We start from the raw sequence: 16,128 nt of genomic DNA on the forward strand, positions 1-16,128 counted from the left end.
GGGCTACCGGAGGACATGAGTCAGCCTGTGACACACGACTCAAGGTCCCTTTATACTTTATACCACTCAAGTATCTCACTCAAAGCTTGGTTTAGTAAGGAATTAATAAATTTACACTAAATAATAGATGGATGGGAAGGTGAATGAGTAAATGGGTAGATGTGCAGGTGAACTGATGATGGATGGATGGATGGATGGATGGATAGATGGATGGATGGATGGATGGATGGATGGATGGATGGATGGATGACTGGATGGATGGATGACTGGATGGATGGATGAGTGGATGGGTAGATTGATAGATGGATGGATGAGTGGGTGAATGGATAGATGGGTGAGTAGATGGGTAGATGGAATGGATGAATGGATGGGTCGGTGGATGGATGGATGGATGGATGGATGGATGGGTGGATGGATGGATGGATGGATGGATGAGTGGATGGATGGATGGGTGGATGGATGGATGGGTGGATGGATGGATGGATGGATGGATGGATGGGTGGATGGATGGATGGATGGATGGATGGGTGGATGGATGGATGGGTGGATGGATGGATGGGTGGATGGATGGATGGATGGATGGATGGATGGGTGGATGGATGGATGGATGGATGAGTGGATGGATGGATGGGTGGATGGATGGATGGGTCGGTGGATGGATGGGTGGATGGATGGATGGATGGATGAGTGGATGGGTGGATGGGTAGGTGTATGAATGGATTAATGGATGGACTCTTGGGTAGATGAACAAGGAATTGGTAGTTCAATGAATAAATGAGGAGAAGAATGCATAAATGAATGGATTAATGGGAGAATGGGGGACATCTGGGTAACAGGCTACTAATAAGCCTTGACAACATCTGAGAGAGGCCACTGCTATTGAAAAACACTTTCCAGCTGCTGTTTACAAGTCTCCATTGATCAAGATATTGATTATTGTCAGTGTTAATTTGGATGATGTTTCAATAAAGACGAGAGAGGTCCTGTGCAGCATATGCTGAGCTCTGACCTGGTGCTAAGAAACTGCTCACACATCACATATCACAATCATGGTTATTTTGGCATTGGCAAGCTGGGCCCAGCTGACCATGAGAAGGAAAGCAGACTTGGTATTCCTCCAGACATGCTAAGCCCCCAGCACTGGTTTCTTAGCAGTTTCTTCAACTGCTTCTGATTTGTGGAATATATGTCTCTCTGTGGAGATCTTCAGTCCTATCATGGTGAGACTACATCTCAGGTGACTGACCATTTTATCCCTGCACTAACCCAGGTGTCTGCAGGAGGGTAAGGTTCATGGCAGTTGAAGGTCTGTTGGCTGAGTGGATGTGGTAGGTGGGGTTGCTTCCCAGAGAAGAGCAGTTGCATTCTCAACAGAAGAACTCAGCAGAGGCTCAACAGAAGCAGTCAGGCTGTGAGAGTCCGGGAGGACGTCCCAGGTATATCAGTGGATTGAGGACCATGGGGAACTGCATGGAGAGCTCAAGGAAGACCCCCAACTTTCCCTCTCCCTGGGTCCCAGGGGTTGGAGAGGTAAGGAGGGTCGCAAGTTGGCTGGTCAGAGTGCAGTGGCAACGGTGCCCCCAGCAGCCTGCACCAGGCTGCTGCAAGTGTGGCAGTCCTGAGGGAAGCTAAGCATAGGCGCATAAACCATTGCACAGGTCCTTCTGGGAACAACAAGCCCTAGAGATAGGGAGGGACAAGCACTCCTTACAGCGGGGAGGTCATCACTCACTCTGGGCATTATAGGAGATTATAGGAGAGCCCCAAGCCTCTCCAGACTTCAGCTGGTCCCAAGAGACTGCTGCAGATGTAGCGGGTGGGCGTGTCACCTCCGAGGTCAGAAAGTGTTGAACACTCCATGACCTAAATCTGAGAGCTGGGCCATGTGGCCACCTCTCACATCCCTCCTGAACCACTCTGGTGGATAACGGTTCTTTTAAAGCCACTCAGTGCTGTATTGACAGAAATTAAATTAGCTATCAGCGCAGGCAATCAGTGGCTATGGGGCCGTTAAAGGCAATAAAAGACAATACTCCCCAACCAGAGTCAATTACACCGTGACACTGGGGTGAGAGGGGACAGCTGCTTCTGATTGGAAAGGCCGGGTGGAGGCCTGCCACCGGCATGAAGGAGCAGGTTCAAGGCTGCTACTCCTAGCTGGCAGAGGCCATGGAAGCCCATGTGCCCTAGCGACACTGCCCAGCAGAAGGAAGCAAAGGCAACCTGACTCAGAGGACATGTAACGCCATCAAAACCTGCGGGACATTAAAGCCACAGACTTCCTTCCATGTGCATTCAGGGCACAGCTGGAGGGAGCAGTAAGAACCAAGTCGGGTGTGTGTGTGTGTGTGTGTGTGTGTGTGTGTGTGTGTGTGTGTGCTGTGTTTCTCAGACAAGGACAGTGCCGCTCTGACCTCATGGCCCTCATCTCTGCGAGTGTTAGGTCCCGGGCGTGAAAGGGAGCTTCTGCAGGATGCCAAGCTCAGGCTTCACTCAGCGGGTTGTATTTCCTTTTCCAGAATGTGGGTAGAATCAGCAAAGGACTCCAGCCTCCCGATGAAGACCAGTGTGCTTTCCCGGTCATTCCGGATCCTGCGGCTTGGCCCTCCCTGCACACAGAAGCTGGAGGCATTCTTTACCTTTCTTGTGTGTCTGAAGTAGCTTCAGAAGGAGGAACTGCGAAAAGGGAGAGAGGACAGCTGAGAAGCCAAAAGCCTAGAGTTCTAGGGTAATTCAGAGTTTCTTGCCTGTGACAAAATACCAGGGGTAAATCAACTTGAGAGAGGAGAAGGTTCGCTTTGGTTCATAGAATCTCAGAGGGTTTGTTGGTCTCTAGTCAGTTAAAGCCATGGCGACAAAGAGGAAGAAGAGGAGGGGAGGAGAGAAAAGTGGAGAGGAGGCAGACAAGGTGGAGGGGAAGCAGGATAATACATAGTCCCAAGATCACTCCCTCCGAAGAGGTCCTGGTCCCCTGAGTTCCCCTGAGTTTCCACTCCTCCAGAGACTATCAATGGATGACATCAGAACTCTCACGATCAATCCCTTCCCAAAGGTCCCAGCCCTGAACATTGCATCATTGGTGACCAAGCCCTCAATACATGAGCTTCTGGAGTCACATTAGATCCAAACTCTATACAGCTATGCATGTGGAGCCTGCTACTACATGTGTAGCTGGACATACAGAGGATGTCCCTGATCCTGGTGTCTTCCTCTATTAAACAGCATATAGCGGTGATTAAGATTACTGTAAAAGTATTATACAACCCGTCCTCTTTAATGCTTGCTCTGAAAACACCAGTGCACCCTGGCCTTATGGAAGGGAAGGGTGATCGCTGAGGCCCAGTTTGAGGTTTCATCCCTGAAAAGCACACTGTATCAGGTAGAACTGGAAACCGTCCTCCAGTATCCCTAAGGATGGAACTGAGCCGCACAGGTGCCCCTCAGGAACCCACTGTGTAATCTGCGTGGGCACAAGGGATATAAGTCACGTCCACCTCTAACTCCTGGACCCATTCTGCACACCTTCCCTCCCATCACACCACATCTCCTAACCACACCGCTCCCTCTGCCCACTGCCCCTGGAGGCCCCAAGCTCTTATCTGAGCCGAACACCAATCGTACCTCAGTGTCTGTGTGGTTCTTAGTTCCTTAAGCACGGAGCATGTGCAAGGCTGTGCTATCATTTTTAAAAACTCTCATCTTTTATTTGGAAAAATTAAAGCAAATTCACATAGCATGCAATTAGCCACTTTAAAGTGTGAAACTCGGTGGCGTTTCATGCAGTTCCTTGCTGTGCAACCATTTACTCACGTTGAGTGTCAAAACACAAACACGTGTATCTTCCAAATGGGCCTGTTCACTTCAGCTCACGTTGCTGATGAGGGGTGTGTGTGTGTGTGTGTGTGTGTATGTGTGTGAAAGGGGAAGGATGGAGGGAGGGAGAGAGGTGAGGGGGAGAAGGAGAGGAATAAGGATTAAACACCTTATGAGATCACATGTCACAAGAAGGAGGAAGGTGGCATTAGAAAGACTTCCCTAAGGAGGTCCCATGCTGGGCTTTTGAAGGTAAGTCAGAATAGACCTTGTAGGGATAGTGTGGTGCTGGGGAAATGGAGAGAAGAATCTAGAACACCAACATTGAGCTTGTTTGCAGAAAGACTTTTTATTTTTAATTATTTACTTATTTATTTATTGCATCTACCATCTATCTATCTATCTATCATCTATCTATCTATTCAGTGAAGGGGCATGCTCATGTCATGGTGGAAGTCAGAGGATGATCTGTGTTAGCCACTTCTCTTCTTCCACCAAGTGTGTGCAAGGGATTGAACTCAAGTCAACAAGCTTGGCAGCAAGCACTTTTACCTGCTGAGTCATCTTGCTAGTCCAGTTTTTTTTTTTTTTTTGATTTATCCTGATGGAAGTGCTGTGTTCTGAGTTTATTTGTGAATTAGGTGTGTATGTTGGGGGCCGGGGGTTATCTTCTCTTATGAGAAACTGTCTGTTCCCACCTTGGGATGCTCTGGTACAAGTACAGCAGCTATCTTACCAGCCTTGGGAGGACTCAGAGAAGCAAATAGTCAAGGGCATATTGGGGTGTTCCTGTTTATCTGGAGGTTACTCTTGGGTTAGAAATGTTGGAGTTGACAAGGGATGCTGCTCGTTTGCTGGGCTGCGCATCTCAATGTCTCATGCTGGCCAGAAGCAACCTCACTACCTTCTAGCCATTCATTTCAGGACAGAGTTTCCCAGATCTCTAGAAAGGTCTTCTTATTTAGAACAATCAAGAGTTAAATCGCTGTGTCCTGGGGTGGGGGGAGAGAGCTGACATCCTTTTGATCTAACACTGAGAACCAAGATATCAGTATCCCATCTGCCCTCTTCCAACAACCGCCATGTCACTCCCAGGCACACTGAACTGATGGGAAGATGTCAGAGGCAGAGCATGTGGTACCCGGGACCCTGTGCTTGCTTTACATCACTTCTTTAAACTTAAATCTGTCTCGAGGGAAGGAATGGTCTGAAATGCTGTCTTCTGGACACAGTAGGGCTGTTGCAGTCAGGAAGTCTGTGGTTACTGGAACAAGATTAAGCCAGTAAACATACTGGAATAAATGGAGTGATGTGCAGGCCCCACCCTTTACTGAGGAGCCGCTTGCAATAGGCAGTAGCTGTGAGAGGGAACATCATTCTTTATTAGGGATGTGGCTCTGGTAGGTTTCTCCTGCTCCAGTGGATGGCCCCAAATCCACACACGTATGAATAATGCCAGCCAGACTCAGTGCGATATTTAAAAAAGAGAGAGATGAAATGCTGGGAGGAAAAGTTGTTGAGGAACGACACATAGATAGTAGGAAGAGGATAGCTACGACTTTATTTCCTGAATAATACATGTATGACATTCTCAAAAATTAACCCCCCCTCACCACAAAAAAAAAAAAAACTCCTAAAGTTCAGACCAGACAAAGGGCACACAGACTTCTCTCTTCATTCCACTTCCAGTCCTGTCCTGTGGTGAATGACTTCTGCTCTGTCCAGGTTCTGAGCTGTCGCTGAAGCCGTTGGATTGGTATGAGTGACCTTCAAACCTGCCCGTGCAGGTGTGCGCATGCCTGTGTCATGTCTGCTATGTGCACCACATCAACGTGAGCTGGACCCGTGTATGGCCTTCCTGCGTAGACAACGTCTGTGTGTAGGAACGTGTTTTTGCAATGGAGAGAGGCTGGGCCCCTGAAGCCTTCCTTCTCCCCATTTTCCTGATTGTCCCAACCTCCATCCAAGATAAAAAGTGAAGTGCGATTTCATCTCCCCCCCCCTTTATGCCCTTTGGGCTCCTGCATTTATTTCTGCCCCCTCTTGTCTGTCCATGACATCACCCAAGCCCTCAATGAGCGAAAGAGAAAATGAAAAATAAATAAAGGGGGAAAAAAAAAGCACAGCCTCCCTTGGCAACAGAAATACCTCTAAGTGTAGCATAATTACCACCGCTCTGCCCTCTTCCTTCCCTGCTGCGACAATTCCACCAGCCCCACAACATACACTTACACCCTCAACTTCTCAGGGATGCTGCACGCAGATGGGGAAGATTTGATTAAAATTACAGTACTTTAGGTTCAACTTCACCTATTAAGAAAAAAAAAAGAAGGAAGATTGGGTGCTGGACTTTTTTCCCCCTTCCAGAGAAATAACTAGGCCATGGTGATTATGGGGCCCCGCAGAGCACCCTCAATGGCACCCTGGTGATATTTTCTCCACTGCCTGTCTCTGTGGAGAAGCAGGAATCCACACGGATGATAACTGTGCCCGGGGAGGTGTGGTGTCCTCTCTCCGTCTCTCCCCTTCCCCCCTCTCTCCACTCCATTTCTCTCCTTCTCCTTTTTTCCTTTCTTTTTCAATCTGTCCCTGTCTTTAATGAGAAAGAGGAGATGCAGAGAACAGACAAATCCTCCAACTGCTTGGCACCTGCACCGAGAGAGAGGTTAAGTGACTCACCCAGGGCCACACAGCGCTCAGTGACAGAGCCTAGGTTCAAAAGTCCAAGCCTACCACATTTGTGCTAAGTTAAATCATCTAACACCATTGTGGTTAGATAATGGAGTAATCCAATGAACCCTTCGTATTGAAATACCGTGTTCACCTGCTACATAAACCAGATAGGTTTCACTCCTGATTAGTCCTGGGAGAGGAACGATAGATGAGAGAACTGGGGTGCAGGAAGACTCAGTAAACTGCATGAAGTTGCCAGCCACCAGCTCGTGGTGAAGTCAGTGTCAGACTGTGTTCACAGATACTCTTATTCTTGTGCAATGCGGGCACACTTTATTAGTGACTTGCTGTATCTTTGTGTTCCTCTCTCTGGGTGTGGGACTGAGAGCTGCTCCCGTGTTGGCTGATACATGGATGGTACATGGACTAGTCTTTCACTGCTTTCCCTGGGTCTATATGATGGGAGCAAACTTCCTTCATAAAATCCTCACTGCCACAGCCCCTTTGGATATCAGTATGGCAATGACTCAGGAAATTAGGAAACAACCTTCCTCAAGACCCAGCAATACCACTTTTGGGTATATATCCAAAGGATGCTCAATCGTACCACAAGGACATGTGCTCAACTATGTTCATAGCAGCTTTGTTTGTCATAGCCAGATCCTGGAAACAACCTAAATGCCCCTCGATAGAAGAATGGATAAGGAAAATGTGGTACATTTACACAATGGAGTACTACACAGCAGAAAAAAATAATAATGATATCTTGAAATTCGCAAGCAAATGGATGACTCTAGACAACATTGAATGAGGTAACCCAGACCCAGAAAGACAATTATCATATATACTCATTCCTACTGGTTTTAAAACATAAAACAAGGAAAACTAACACACAAATCACAATCCTAGAGAGCCTAGACAACAATGAGGACTCTAAGAGAGACATACATAGATCTAATGTACATGGGAAGTAGAAAAAGACAAGATCTCCTGAGTAAATTGGGAGCATGGGGACCATGGGAGAGGGTTGAAGGGGAGGGGAGGGGTAGGGGAGTGAGCAGAGAAAAATGTATAGCTCAATAAAATCAATTAAAAAAAGAAAATTAAAAAAGTCCTCACTGCCACTCACAATCATTTGGGAAACAAAATAAACAAAAAGCAAACTAACAGGTATCCAGGGAGGTGATTCTCTGCTAAAGGTGGCTCCCTGGTTATGCAAGATGAACGACCTGAGTTCAAACCCTGGAACCAGCCTATTAAATGTCCAGCTGTTGTGGCATGCCTGTGATCCTACTACTCCCACAGGGAGATGGGAGGCAGACCGAGTTTATCAGCCAGAAGCTCACAGGCCAATGGCAGAAATGACAAGAGATACCAGGCCTCAAACAAGGGAGATCCAGGAAATCAGTTCCCAAAAAGTTGTTTTGTGACATTCAAATGTGTGCTACAGCACATACACACACACACACACACACAAAAAAAAACAATTTAATATAACATGTTCCAATGGGTTCCAATGTGTTTAAAATATGCATAGGCTTGGGAGAGAGAGAATAAAGAATAGACAGAGTCATAGATTAAAAAATAATTTGAAGACAATAAACTGAAGTTCTTAAAAAGTAGAGTAATAATACAATTATAAGCCACATAAAGATGAAAAATATACAGAGTCTGGATTATGTATACTATTGTGCTTTCTTTAAATTGTTTGACTGTTAACGAGTTAATTTCTGAGAGATATTTGGTTGTGGGGGCTGATAAGCTAAACCAAGGTATCTTGATTTCAATATTTGGGTCTAAGGATATGTTGCTTTGAAAAAGAGATTCTGCTTTTGTTTCCACAGTATATGAGAAACTGTGGATTCCTTCCAGGCTAATATGGTCTGATAAAGTAAGACCCTCTGAGAGGTCTCTGATGGGAGCAATATCCCAGGTGATCCAACATCCAGAACAGCTTCAAGAAAACTGTATGAGACTTGAGACTATGTAGCCTCACAGACTACTACAGCCAAAGTTTAACCATAATTCTAAATTTTTCAGGATTCCCCACAAAATTATCATTGCCCTCAATCAAAAGGAAGTAATATAAAAAAACTATGCCCAAATTCTCAAAATATTGTTTTAAAATGTTTGTTTTCATTTAAAGGAGGGTGATTATAAATGGTTAATAATCATAGTCAATTTATTTCTAAAGAAAAAGGGGGATATAATATAGAAATAATAAAAAGGTAGATTATAAATCTACTTTAATCAAAAAACAACTGTTAATCGCAAAATAATTTACATTGGTATGGATTTTGGTTTATTGATTCAAATTTAAGGTCAATTTTGTTATACTATATGTATATTTCTATTCTTGTTTAAGGTGTTATGTTTATGTAGCTTATTTAAAAATGTAATGTATAGTTAAGAAATATAAATTAATAGTCATCTATAATAGTCAAACTTATAGTCATGTTAATTAGGTTTTTAGATATTCAGAGATATAGTTCAAATAGATAGATAACCTTCAAATACTTCAGAGACCTACAAAATATGGCATTTAAAATGTTTTAAGAACTTAGACTTTTCTTGACAGTGAGAAATGTTTGCTCCTGGAAACACCAATTACTTCAAGAGGATGATGGACATTGAAGAAGCTCCTTATGAAATTTGCTTTCAATATGGCAAGGCTAGACATTTAGGTAAGAAACTGCTCTTGCCTGGACTGCTTGACAATATACTGAATAGATTAGACATGCAGGACCCAAAGGAAAATGATTGCTGAACTTGCCAAAATAAGACAAGATGGTCTTTCAGGGTTCTTGCTTCACAGAAGAAACTACCAGACATTCTGCAGGTCACAGAGGAAAGTGACTGACAAACCGCCAATACAGGTGAAACAGTTTTTAAAATTTCCTCCTTTATTAAAAAGTCTGCCAGACTTTGTGGCTGTAGGCTGAAGATGGATGCCCCAATGTTACAGAAGAACTTTGAATGACTGTCTAGGCAGTCAGATATCTCTGTCATTTCTAGAGCTTTGGAAGTTGCTAACAATGTACCTCCTGTTTACTTAGGCAATATAATATCCTTCTGGGGTCTTTGATGTAGTTAAAGACTAGATAGTTATAACTATAGTTTTCCTTAGTTATGAAAAAAAGATAAAATAGATATGAAACTTTAGACTCACAAAGATAGGATAGATGATAGAGTATTTTCTTTAATTTTGTCAAATATAGGTAGACTAAATATTATAACTGTAATCCTTGCTTGATAACTATTTTTGTTATATGTAATGTTACTATGTTAAAGCCAAAACTTTCCTTTTTAATTAGACAGAAAATAGATGATGTGGGATGTCTCTCTGTATGCTGTGACTATGTCTTATTACTGTTTGTTAATAAAGAAGCTGATTTGACCAATAGTCAGGCAAAATAGAGCCAGGCAGGAAATCCAAACAGAGATGGAGAGAGAAGGGCAGAGTCAGGGAGATGCCTGCGGCTACTGGAGAAGCAAAATGTGAGGTAACATCATGGCCACATGGCAATACATAGATTAATAAAATGGGTTCATTTAAGATGTAAATTCTAGTTAATAATAAGCCTGAGCTAATAGACCAAATGGTTTGTAATTAATATTAAGCCTCAGAGTGTTTATTTGGGATCTGGCGAAATCTCCAGATACATTACTGTTATGGGAGTCTTGGTTAGAGGTCATCTAGGGTTACTGCCAAGTTCACAAGTTCATAGGAAGTTAGACAAAGGCATGTTCTTCCTGGAAAGAAGACTCACCCAGAGGAAGTGAAGATATCAGGAAAGTGAAACGGCAGTCAGAGAGAGTGGGAGACCCTGAGGCATGGACACAGAGAACAGGAAAGGTTGTCTACCAGAGTGTGAAGGCAACAGAGATCCCAGGGTGAAAATGAGAAAGTGGATTTGTAAGTAACAGCTGCCTAAGAGTAAAAATAACAGAGATTGTGAGAGGCCCTGGTGGGGAGCGGGGGTAGGCGGTGGGGGGGCATGGCTGGGGAAGCACAGTTAAGGGATCCTGAGGGCTGCTGAGAGAAATTGATATCATCAGTTACAGATTGATATAGGAACAGAAGCAGAGAGTGGCGTGGGGCGGGGGGGGGGGATAGCAAAACTCAAGCACGTTGTTAGAAGAGATTGTTCCCATGAAATGGAGGAAGGGACCCCAGAAGTGGGAACTGACATAGGGGGGCTCCGGTCAGACTTTATAGGCTCCAGGGATCTTGCCCCCTTCAGGACTCCTTGTCTTTCATTGGTCTTGCTGGTATAGGCTCCAGGATCTTTTGGGTTGGATTTTTCTCCTTGGGGGGAACACCCTCTGGAGGAGGAGAAGTGGGGGGAGGACAACCCCAGGAAAAAGGGATATCCCTTCTTAAAGGGTCCAGTTCCTGTTTTCCAGATTGGCCCAACTTCCCCTGACCTGTTTTCAGTATTGCCATCACCTGTGAGAACTTCAGACGCTTGGAGTTGGGCTGTTTCAAGTAACACCTGCCATGGAGGTTTCCATTGTGGGTCTGGGGACCTGTGATGTCCCTTTGGGCCTTCCCATGATGCTTCCCAACTCACCTGCAGCCCCTATACATTTGCATTGAGAATTGCAGTCTAGTCTGAAGCTTGGCTGATTTGGACCCTGCAGAGCCGCTTCCCTGTCTGTATTTGAATACTCTTCACAAAGAAGTCCTTACCTCTCACTTTTGCTGCCATCCGAGTTCAAGTTCCAAAAGGACAAGAGAACTTTCCAGATAAAGTGTAGAAATGGGAAATAGATGGCTCAGCAGCTCTGAGCTCCGTGACCCTTGTGCCAAGTATTGGAAAACATCCATTGGGATCACTGATGGCTTCTTTCTACTCTGAGAGGGGCTTGACATCCTTCACCTGCCAAGGAGCAGTCTTTATGGCTGAATAATGGCCCACAACCTGTTTAGACCAGTTCCCCAAAACTCCATCTGAAGTTGAAGCATCTGAACCATTGCTCAGCTGAGAATCGCCATTCCAAAGTGGTCCAGACCAGATGTTCTGGTTTGCTTTCTGTTGCAATCATAAAACTCTGATCTGCTTTGCAGAGGAAAGGGTTTATCCATATGTCCTGACCATAGTCAATAACTAAGAAAAGTCAGAGCAGGAACTCAGTGCAGGAACCTGAAGGCAGGCCCTGAAGCAGAGACCATGCAGGAGTGCTGTTTGTGGGATGATCCCTGTGGCTCGCTCTGCTCTCTTAATATAACCCAGGACCACCTGCCCAGGGCTGCCACTGACTGCAGTGGGCTAGGCTTTCTCATAGAAATTGTTAATCAAGAAATGCCCCCATGGACTTGTCTCTAGGTGAACCTGTGGAAGCAAGTCTTCAACTGTGGCTCCCTCTTCCCTAGTGAACACTAAATTTGTGTCACCTTGACAGTCATTAACCAGCTCATCACCTTTCCGGGTTTTTCTCCTTTTTCCAATCTCAATGGCCATTTTCAATTCCCTTCTCGTTCACATGTTCCACGTTCTCAGCCGCTTCTTTTGGGCAAATGAGCGCGAAGCTGAAGAACAAAATTGGAAGGAGCCGCCTCTTTGCGTCCTCTAGAATTCATGGGGTCAGGGTGAAAAAAAAAAAAAACCAGAAAGGGCTGGATTTGATTCTAACTGGGGAGTCATGTTCATAGCTGTGCTTACTTTAGCAAAGCATTTGTCCCATTCCTATTTATACAGCGGGATTTGGAACAATCCCTTCCTGCCTGTGTCCTCCAGTCTGTCTGACTGAAGAAAGTCATTGAGCTCTCTAGTCCTTCCTGGCTCATCTCTTGTTCCTGGATGCCTTTTTAGTCTCCACCCTGGATGTTGTGCCTGCTTGGGGACAGGGAGCCTTCAGCAGGACAGCATGGAGGGGCAGCCCTGGGGTGGGCCTGAAATCGACTGTCTCTCCGAACTCCGAAAACGAAGCCATGTTACTGTTGTGCACATTTTCTCAATTACAGAAATCATAACGGTCATCACAGCCACCACTCAGTGTTGCGGGTTCTGCAGGATTATATCAGCATAGCAATAATAACAGGAATAATGGCGACATTAGCGGTCTCCATGTGCCAAGCTGGGTGTGAAGGGATGTGGGCTCAGAAACTCATTCCATCCTCACTGCAGCCTGAAAGAGAGCACCCTGTCGTCCCCAGTGTACCAATAAAAGATCACAACGCCCAACTTGGTTCTTTCTGCAAGGTCTCAGCTACATCTTGAAGGTCACAGGGTAGAGCATGGAGATTTCATTGTCATCCACAGTCCTGTTTTCTCCCAGGTGTCTACAAGTTAAAGTAAAGGTTACGGTTGACTGTGTGTGTTTATCTATCTGTATACACACGCATATCTGCATGTGTATATGTGTGTGTGCACTTGCATATGTGTATATGCATGTGCGCATGCATACATGTGTATGTGTATATGCATATGTGTGTATGTGTGTGTATGCTCATGTCAGTATGTATGCAGAGGCCAGAGTTGGATGTCGGTGTCTTCCTTGATTGCTGCTCTCCATCTTATTTTCTGAGCAGGGTCTCTCACAGAACTTGCAGCTCCTGGATTCCAGGAGTCTGGTTGGCCAGTGAGCTCTAGGGTCCCCTTTTCTCTACTTCACCAATGTTGCGATTCAACTGTGTCCCTCCATGCCTCATGACGGTTGGGAATCCACACTCAGGCCACCGTACTTGTGTGGTGGAGCTTTTTCCTCAGTTATTTCCTCAGTCTTACTGTCTTGTGTATGGAGGACAGGGTCCCGTTTGGTCACCCAGACTGGCCACAACCTTCTAGTCCTCAGCTTCTAAAATACAGGTATCATAAGCCTTTGCCATCCGCTTTGATAACAACCTTCAACAGCCCACATTGTGGGAGTTTATTTCAAACTCATCTGTCAGACAGGTTGAGTATGGTTGGCAGGTAGCCTCTCTCCTCCAATCTGGCGCTCTGGTCTCTATCACCCTGTTGGAAGGTGAAAGGCTACTGTGGACCAATGGTCTTGTACGCTGTAAAGTTTTGTCACTTGTATTGGTTTAATAAAATGCTCATTGGCCAGTACCCAGGCAGGAAGTACAGGTGGGGCTACCAGAATAAGAGAATTCTGGGAAGAGGAAAGGCTCAGTCTGCAGTCATCGTCACCCAGACACAGAGGAAACAAGAGGAGAATGCCTCACTGATAAGAGGTACCAAACTACATGGCTAACACAGACAAGAATTATGGGTTATTTTAGATGTAAGAGTTAGTTAATAAGAAGCCTGAGCTAGTAAGCCATCCCGTTTATAGTTAATGTAGGCCTCTGTGTGTTTCTTTGGGACTGAACAGCTGTGGGTCCAGGTGGGAGAGTGAAGAAGATTCACTGGCCACTTATCAGCTGTGTACTTGTCCCTAGTAGCACATGGTTGCAGACTCACCCAGATACAAAGGAGTCTGGGCAGTATCGTCCTGGGCTGGACAGCATCCTCTCAGTTATCAGTTTAGGAGAAAGCAGTCTGGTCCTGGGAGACATCCCCTGCCTCCCTCTTTTTTATTTCCCTCTACCACAGATGCATGAGACTTGGATACAGGCTTCTCTCCTGAAAAAGTGAAAGTAGTTTTACTAAACCAGGGCGTAAACCCACCTAAGCTTCCCTTCAGGAACTGCAGAATATTCCAGAGTGCCGTCTTACAAGCCAGCCAATGTCAGCGATTCACTGATCTGCAGCCAGTGTCCTGGAAGCCCTGCCACACATCCTTCTGTTCACCATGGTTCTGGGACTTTTTTAAAAACCCATGTTCATTTTCAGAAACCACACAGAGATGCAAATGAAATGTCTGCTCCCCACATCTGTGCTGCCGCTGTACTTCTCGAGTCCAAATATTTTAAGGCTGGGATCAATACTTTAGTGGGATGGCTGTCACTTGAGACAGATTCCAAACTCATTTTCTTTTGCAGAGAAAGTGAAAAGCAAGCAAGAAGCATCAGTCTTTTAAAGGTGGACACCCAAGTGTGTCGGTTGGAGCAAGAGAGGGGAAAGAGTCACTGTGCTAAAAACAGGATGTTTTCTTTTCTCTTGTCAACTTTTGGGTTCATAGCTGCTAATAACATCTCAGAGGATAAAAGCATAGGCTAGTTTAGAAAATCCCTAAATGTGTAGGTCCCAGAGGGAAGGAACCAGAGAAAGCTCTAAGTTACTAAAGGTCTTTTAGTATTGCCCAGTCCCTGAGCTGGATAAAAATTCAGAGATCTTCCCAACCATGGTTCTCAGGGCACAGAAGGGGCACTTGAGCCAGGACAGTGACATCTCCCATCCCTGCGATTTCCTACCAGTCTGCCAGATAGTCTTCTAGAGTAAGTTCAGGACCAGGTGACACTCTGGCGAGCTTGAAACCTTCAGCTCACTATCACCAGCAGGGAAACAGGTGATGTTGTACCATCAGTGCGACTTGTTCCTGTCTGTCTTTCCTGGCTGCTCTTCTTGACACTCTTAGTCCCCTCTGGCCACAGCCACTCACCATGCTGGGCAGAACTCGGTTAGACAAGGAAGGTCCCTTTGTCTTAACTACTTAACTTCTGGTCTCCATTTTGATGCAGCTTAGAGGTCAATCCCTGTACATAAGTACTCCCTTCTTCATAGTTATCCAAGGCTTCTTGAGCAGCCCACACTCACCGCATAGGACAGAAACATCTGTGATTGTGCTCACGCAATGGCTTGTCCTTCCCAGTCTCTGAGGCTTGTACTCTCAGACATCCTGAGCCTTTTGCTCAGCCATAGGTTCCTGGGAGGCATTGGGGTGTCTTATTGACCTAAAACAAAGTGCCAAACTTGCCTGTTATACAATAGACTCTTTCCGTAGAAGTTCAAAGCTATGTGTGTGATGGGTGTCTGGGTTCGGGCCAAGCTTACTAGTCTGCCTTTTGAGATCCCTACAAGGCTGCTCCATTTCTATCTCAGGGTAGAGAAGGCCACCTATTGTAGTGGCCTTTCCTGACCTCCTGATTTAAAATAACACCTGCCAGTTTCTATCTATCCATTGGTCTGTTTTCCTAACAGCATTTATTGCTCTCTGATCACCTAAACTTTTATAGCTCCTACTTATTTGTCTCTTGTCTCAGCAGCAGGGTAGAGGCCTCTTGAAAGTGGGTGGGGCTTCTTCTGTGCGCCCCGTTAAACTACTGTGTCTAAGACAGCATCTCCGTGTAATAGGAGCCAAGAGGCATTTGGGAAATGAATGAATGATATTAAACTAAGGGATGTTTTGATCCAGTGCCATCTCCCAGATCAGATCTCCTGGGATTTCAGAGAGAGAAGGAGAGGGAGAGAGAGAGAATCAGAGAGACAGAATTATAGTAAATTCTATTGCCCTGTAACAAAAAAAAAAGTAACAAATAGAATTAAACAGTTGACCCAAAACCTCCAGTGTTTCCTCAAAGTATGGTCAACACTGGTCCTTTGAAATCTCACTCCAGGGGATGAGTTCTGTGAAGAGAGGAAGCAATGTCTGATTTCTCTGTTTTATTTTACATTATAAACTTGCTGGTGGGAGCAACAAGCCCATGTTAGCAGAACGGTATTACTTGAGAGTTGCAGTAAGCAGAGGAATAAAAATAATTGCATCTCAACCTTTTATCAGTCTGGGGAGCTAATTCAATATGCACAGAAAATA

The sequence above is a fragment of the Alexandromys fortis genome, unplaced genomic scaffold (assembly GCF_014885135.2).
Source record: "Alexandromys fortis isolate MF-2015 unplaced genomic scaffold, M_Fortis_MF-2015_v1.1 scaffold_91, whole genome shotgun sequence".
Lineage (NCBI taxonomy): Eukaryota > Metazoa > Chordata > Mammalia > Rodentia > Cricetidae > Alexandromys > Alexandromys fortis.